Genomic DNA, 7,690 nt, shown 5'->3' with positions numbered 1-7,690 from the left:
TTAGAGAATAGGTGTAAGGTTATGATAGGCTAAATTGGTGACATACATATATATATATACTAAATTAAATTTCATGGTAACACTCGATAATTTTAATACATGAGTATTGAAAAGTTCAGGGTGTTACACTGACCCGCAACGAGTTTTTATCCATGATAAATAACCAACAAATAAGATTAGGCCAACACCAATACCAGGTCTTATGATTAATAACTCAAGGTCCAATGTCATTAGAAGATTCGACACAGCAAATGGGCTACTATTGTTAACAGATTTCAACTGGCCAACAGCGACACGATGATATTATAACAAAGGTAGCGATGGCCCGTCATCAATAATAGATAATGGGCCTCATTAAACAACAATGAAGGCAAGGTAACAATGGGTAGATGATGAAGACTGTGGTGGATAAAGTGCATCGATTATCGAAAATAATGGCAGATGTCGAATCTGATGTGGGTAATAAGTGACGGATCTCACCTAATTTTATGGTGACAATGGTAAGGAGATCCGACAAGATCAGGTTTAGGCTCTGACAATAGTTTATGCAATAGTAGATCTAGTTGGAGAATAGACATTCAATCGCCGCATCAAAGAGGTGATCGAAGAAGGAGATGGCTTTGACTAAGATGCCATATATGAGAGGGTTGTGGATGAAAATGAGATTTATGCTCTGAAACGCCCTGAATTTTTGCAACTCGAGTACATACTCATGTCCGAGAATTTCAGGTGTTAATAATGTAAAGATTTGGATGCTTCAAAATCTTACCTTGATTTACTTTTCATTTAGATCACATCCAGTTACATTCGTGAGGGTAACCATTCACGAGCGTAAAATCAACTATATTTATTATTCTATTAGATTAAAAGAATTCAATAAATTATAAAATACTCTCTCAATGGGAGCTTATTACATTATCAAAGTTTGCAGCAGAAATAAATAAAACTAAACATAAAGCCATCTCTTTATTTATTTAGAATAATCTTCTGTAGGGGGATTGTCATCCGTGTCTTCAATCTGCACATTACCTGCATCACCTGTACGGTTGGAGATGGTCAATGCCCTACCATAGTAATGGTTATCCTTTAAGATCAACAATAATTTAAGAGATTCATAAGAGTAATGTAAGGGTTCCGATATATCTCATACTCCACCACTACGAGTGGTATCGGTATGCGCAACCAATATATATGAATGCATGCCTAGTAAAGTGTGTGTGACTCATTATACGTAGTGATCATCACAATGTGGAATATAATTCATAGAAAGCCCGGTTCGCCCCACATCCTATAACTACGAAGATTCGCTAGCATGTCCAATACTACCATGAATTTACGTGAACACCTCAAGACGGCACAACACATAGATCAAATGAATTACGTGATACGATTTGTTCATGGAGTGACTATTTACGACGTTCAATCTCGGAAGTGATGTAACACACATTTCAGATTACTTATATCAATTTGTGCACCACTATCCAAAATCCATTTAATTACGTGTCGACCAAGAGGGTCACTACCCAGATCGCATTACGTCTATGATAAAATATATGAATCAATAGATGTGAGACCTCTAACACATCACTTGCACTAAAGGAAAAATAAATTGAGTCATGGAAGTTTTGAAATTCCAAGACACATGCTCAAGCCATAAAGGGAGGTAGCATAATGCTAACATAATAAAGGAGAAGAGTAGTTATGGTTAACTCATCAAAAGAGAAGAGTAGCAATAGCTAACTCAACAAAATAAGAGAGATGAGCAAAAGCCAACTTAATATAGAGTGGAAACATGTGTCACTCTCAAAATTGGCAAGGGGCAAAGGGCAAGACTTGTATCTAACACCCCACATTAATTCATAAAAATCACGTATAATTAACATCATACCTTAACCATAATTCCCAAAAGGATAAATAATTAATAATGGTAAATCAATCAATTGCATGAAAAATCACAATAATATGAAAGTATGCAAAAATAAGATAAATCATATCAACTCAAATTAGTGTAAGCTTAAAGGAATCCCTCACATTAGCCTTAGATATAAATCCTACGTAGATATCCATATAGGAAAGCTTTTACATGAATCACGACATCGCTTGAGCAAGAGGGAGACACCACACATGTGGAGAAGGAAGAGGATGATGGGCGTATAGGCTTCTCTCTCTCTCTCTCTCTCTCTCTCTCTCTCTCTCTCTCTCCCCTACTTGGACGTTGGGAGTGTTGGTGTGTGAATGGATAAGGGCATGCACATCCCTTTTATAAAAGGAGTGGGCGTGTGAGAGGGGTGTGTCACATCCCACTTGAATTGGGTTTCTACAATTTAACGTTTTAGGGTGATATGTTTCTTTAAATATAATTCATTTAGTGTGTCGGGGTCATCGAATAGAGTTAGGATGTATGATTTTCTTGGTGATCCGAAATTTAGATTGGCCTATCTTTAAAATTCTCTTAACAGGTGCCAAAACGAACTTCATCTCAATTAATGGTCCATACTTAATGATCATGACCCAGATTTGGGAGAAATCTGTAATCATGATAGGCAAATGGTTGGATAAAATTTGGTGGTTAATCGATGGTGGAAAAGCCTAAATATAAATTTTCATCTTTTGTACAAAAAAAGAACTGGCTTCAATATTCAATGGTGTAGGATCATAGATCGGGGTCTAAATTTTGTATAATCTCGTAGTCATATAAAATAAAAGTGTGGTCCAAATTTGAGTTGCGATGAATAACAAAAAGTGGTTAAATTAGAAGATCCAGATTTATAAGGAGTTAGTAAGTCTCAAAATGATAACTTCGCGCATAAGGAAAAGCCTACCAAAGTGGGGTCTTCATATTTCACACTCAGTCCATATTATGGGCAATCCAAGTCGTTCATATGAAGGGAAATATCGTACTACAACTACCCACGAGGTTTCTTCACTCGATGGACACCAAAATCAACGGTTACGGGGCTGATTTGTCAGTTGAGCCACTTTTACAATGATCTAAGGGTCGAAATTCGACGTGTATAGTTAATTTATGATAAATATGCATGGTATAAAATTTTACATGACATGGATCGTGGGAACCATGTGATCTAGAATTCAAGGGTCTAGGTTAATGACATTTTTGTAATTATTATTGATATAAAAGTTTTGAAAAATCTAATAGTTATAGGCTTATTTCTAAGAAATTCTTATAAAAGAACTTATACTTAAATCATTATGAATAAAGAGTTATTCACCAAATTAATTAGGGAATGTATATATATCAAACCACATAATGGATGGTCAAATGACATATTAAAAAATAGTAGAACTTGATGGTTAGTACTTTGACCATGTATGCAGGTGGATGTACGGTCAGTTCTATAAACGGATAAACACAAAGTGGGTTTTTGGAGTGATCGAGAGGTGGAACATGTATACTGTTAAATTAAAGTAACTTGTTCACATGTGTAAGTTCCTCAGATTATAGTTCGGATGGTGGGTTAATCATATTTATAGGTGGTGAATAAGACAAAAGGACTAGAGTCTTTATTCGATATGTGTACGAGTGGATGCTGAGATCAAGTAGCTAGTTTACTATAATCAGGTGGTCCAAACTCAGAGTGGAAGGTTATATATCTTTACCTAGTGGCGAATAGTTGACTGAATGGTTGGTTGTGATGGACAAGTAAGAATACTTGGATATATGATGATCCTATATCAAAATCAATGGTCAGATGACTTGATCTATGAATGAAGATTATTCCCAACGGTCAGATTGTGTTGGAGAATAGATGTAAGGTTAGGATGGCTAGATTGATATCGTACACATGTACATAATAAGTTAAATTTCATGGTAACGCTCGAGAACTTTCAATACTCGGGTATTATTGAGACTCAAATATTGCATATTTTTTCTCATTTATATCTTGGTTTTATAAACATTATACTGTTTAATATTATGTTTTATGCATGTTTGTATTGCAAGATGAATCTGAGAGCTTAGATTGAAAAGAATGCCAAAAGCATGGATTTAATGCTCAAGAATCACCAAGGCAAATGAGAGATCTTAGGAGGCCAAGAACAGAGAATTTTCATGCCAAAGATCCAAGGAAACCAAGTACAAAGGATGGACAAAAGATTGGCAAAAGCACAAGTTAAACAACAGAAAAACAGGACATTTTGGTGCTACCTAAGGTAAGTTCGGTACGACCGAAGTTGCACAAAATAGTCTAGCAAGAAAACAACTTAATTCAGTGTCACCTAAGCTTAATTCGATGCCACCTAAGCTAATTTTGGTGCAACCAAAATTGCGCAAAGTGTAACACGGTTTCTACGCGAATTGCGTAAATAGAGTTTGTTTTGCGAAAGTAACCTAGCTAGGCTAAAAATAGAGGTTTCCTACAAACTTTTAAAGCATACTTAGGGTTTTTTTTAAGGATATATAGGGTTTTTTAAAGAGCATTCAAGGGCAAGATCTAGGGTTTTTCTAGGATTTTTAGATCTTTATAAGTTCTTTTTAGATCTTTATTAATTTATTTTCTTGTTTTCTTATTGTTTTTCTATTTTGTAATTTAATTATGTTTTTCTAATTCTCTCTAGCCTAAGCTAGAATGGAAGCACATTGGTTTGATGATTTTATAAATTATAATGATTGATTGTTTTTAATGATGAGATGAATGGTGTATGCATGTTATCAATTATCTAGGTTTAGGTTTTTAATTATCATGTGAGATCCATAATGATGGATAAGCTTAACCCGAATCAATTAGATTTCTTAGATGGGAGATGTTCTCAACCTGCTACATTTCTTTGATTCATTATCTCATGGATATTGAATACTTAAAATTACTGGTACTTGAGAATATATGTTAATGGTGTTAATCCATAATTCTCGAATCTCTTATATCATTTACTAAAAATATTTGAAATGTTTTATTTTCCGATTAAGCCGACCATAGTGCTTGGATCCTAATTGTGTTGTCAAAGTCATCATGATTTATTAACCTATGTGTGGAACTTTAAAGCTTGGGTGTTGTTTTTAATTAAATTGAATTCCATTTAAAAGTCATACATTCAAAACTTTTAAAATCATTGCACCCGTTTAGTTTCCATTACTTAGTTAGTTTTGCATTTGATTTTCTCATTTTCATAAATCATCTCTTTGTGGGATCGACCCTGTATTCACAGGATGTTACTAATGAACCTCTACACTTGGAGGCAAGCAAACAAGTTTTTGGCGCCGTTGTCGGGGAGACGGAGATAGATTAGATCTGTGCAAGATAGCTAAGGTAAGTTCTTTTCTAAAAGCTCCAAAATTTCTGTAAATTTTCTGTTTTACTTTGAAAGTAAATTCAGTTGGGTCTTTCAAGCACTAACTGTGACATAAGGTTGCTCTTGCTTGAGATTTTATTACCCAAGTGCTATGGTTGTCCTATAGTTGCTGTTTGATCATAAATATTATCCGCTAAATCTATTTTCCAGATTAGTATAGTTTAATTTCTGCAATAGTTTCACTTTCTTATTTATTTAATTTTTTTTGTAGTTTGAACCCTTATAGTCGGCTCTGCTACCTAGGTTGTTGATTTATTTTACTTTATGGTTTGAACCCTTATGGTCGACTCTGCCACCTAGGTTGTTGGATAAGTTTTTGTTTTTACTCTAAGTATCATACTTGTAATTTGAAGTTATGGTTTTCGTTGTGTGATGTGGATGGTTTATGTCCCGTTGGAGTAGGGATCGAAATAATCGACTCTCCTCCAAAGGTGGACTAGTCTCAGGCCTTGATCCTTCATTTAGGAAAGGTAGTCAACACTACTTGGATTCCATAGCAGACCCAGTTGATAATGAAAATCCAAATCTGCCAGATCCAACTCTAATCCAAAACAGAAAAAATCAATACAATCCTCCTCTTGAGGATGAGAATGAAGTTCATACGAATGTGTTAAACCAACCACGGACTTTATGTGAACATCTACACCTTGAGAGATCAACTTTACCATCTTGCATTGTGTTCCCTGTTCACACAGGGAATATTGATTTTAAACCAAGTGTGACTCAATTAATTCCTAATTTCATGGCTTGGATTCTGAAAGCCCCTACTTGCACCTCAAGGACTTTAAGGAAGTGATTACAACATTACAAGTAAACAATGACAATAGGGATGCATTTAAACTTAGGTTATTCTCATTTTCTCTAAAGAATCGGGCCAAAGCATGGCTCAACTCTCTAAGACCTCATACCATCACTACATGGTAAGCCTTAAGTAGAGAGTTTTTTTTTTAAAATCCTTCCCAAGCACAAAACAAATGCACTGAAATAGGAAATCATGTCGTTCTCCCAAAAGGGGAATGAACTGTTTTTTCAAGCTTGGGAGCACTTCAAAGACCTTTTACTCACTTGCCCACATCATGGTTATGAATTATGGCACTTGATTGATGCGTTCCGAAAGGGGCTTACCATGGATACTCGTCAGTTCATAGAGATGATGTGTGGTGGAACCTTTCTTGACAAAGATCATAATGAGGCTTGGAATTTTCTAGACATGTTAGCAGAGAATACTCAGACATGGGATGTCACTGCTAAACCGGACCAAACTAGACCCATTCCTAGAGAGAAAGTGGGGATGTACGTCCTAAGAGAGGAAGACCACCTTAATGCAAAATTCGCTGCATTGGCTAGAAAGGTCGAAGCCTTGGAACTTAGGAAGGTTGATGCGATTAAAGTAAACACCTCCTTAAGTAATTTTTGTAGCATTTATGGTGGTGCCAACTATGACACAAAGGATTGTCCAACAATCCTAGTTGTACAAGATATCATGCATGAGCATGGGCAAGCAAATACTATAAAAAACTACCAAAGGCTAGTTGTGCAACCAATAGGAAACACGTACAATCCAAATTGGTGTAACCATCCTAATCTTAGTTGGAGGAGTGGACCACAAATTAATGCACCCAATGCACCTCAAGGGCCTCCACAAAACAACTTCTTTGGGGCACCTAACAATGCACTATATGTGCCCCTACTAAAGCGATCATCTATGGAGGATGCATTGACTGCATTCATCAACTCTCAAGCTCAAATGAATCAATCTCTAATCCAATTGAATTAGGAATTAAAGACGGCCGTAGCTAGAAATGAGACTCAACTAAATGCTAAGGAAAAAGGAACACTTCCTTCTCAACCTGTGTCAAACCCTAGAAATACACATTTCATTGGAGACGCAAATCCGAGTGAGTTACATCATGAACAAGCTAAGACCATCATTACCTTGAGAAGTGGAAAAGTGATTGATAACAAGATAATGCAACCTGTAGAAATATCGGAAGATGAGCCACTGTCTTAAGAGAATGATGAACCGAATATGGTTCAAGAGAGACTAAGTCACATGAGCCTCCCGTTCCGTTCCCATCTAGACTTCGAAACTGACTGTCCCTATGAAATATCAAGAGGTGTTGGATGTGCTCCAAAAGGTGACTGTCAATATTCCTCTGCTTGATGTTATTAAACAAATTTCATCATATGTTAAATATATCAAGGACATGTGCACTATGAAGAGGAAATTAAACGTGCACAAAAAGGCCTTCCTCACTGAGAAAGTGAGCACTATCATTCAGAAAAGGGCCATACCCAAATACAAAGACCCGTGAAGTCCCACTTTCCTTGTATTATTGAGAATTTTTAAATTGAGCATGCTTTTCTAGATTTGGGTGTAAGT

The 7,690-nt window shown here is 36.0% G+C and overlaps 1 non-coding gene across 1 annotated transcript; it reads right to left on the bottom strand.

Moving 5' to 3' along the window:
- Positions 1 to 6,283: 6,283 nt before the first annotated feature.
- LOC131222169 (small nucleolar RNA R71) lies at positions 6,284 to 6,390 on the bottom strand. Its single transcript, XR_009159876.1, has one exon. It is a non-coding gene; the product is annotated as a small nucleolar RNA R71 (small nucleolar RNA).
- Positions 6,391 to 7,690: the final 1,300 nt, after the last annotated feature.

Source organism: Magnolia sinica, chromosome 12 (genome assembly GCF_029962835.1).
Source record: "Magnolia sinica isolate HGM2019 chromosome 12, MsV1, whole genome shotgun sequence".
NCBI classification, from domain to species: Eukaryota; Viridiplantae; Streptophyta; class Magnoliopsida; order Magnoliales; family Magnoliaceae; genus Magnolia; species Magnolia sinica.
The sequence above is the reverse complement of the archived record's forward strand: the minus strand, read 5'-3'. Positions and strand labels throughout refer to the sequence as shown.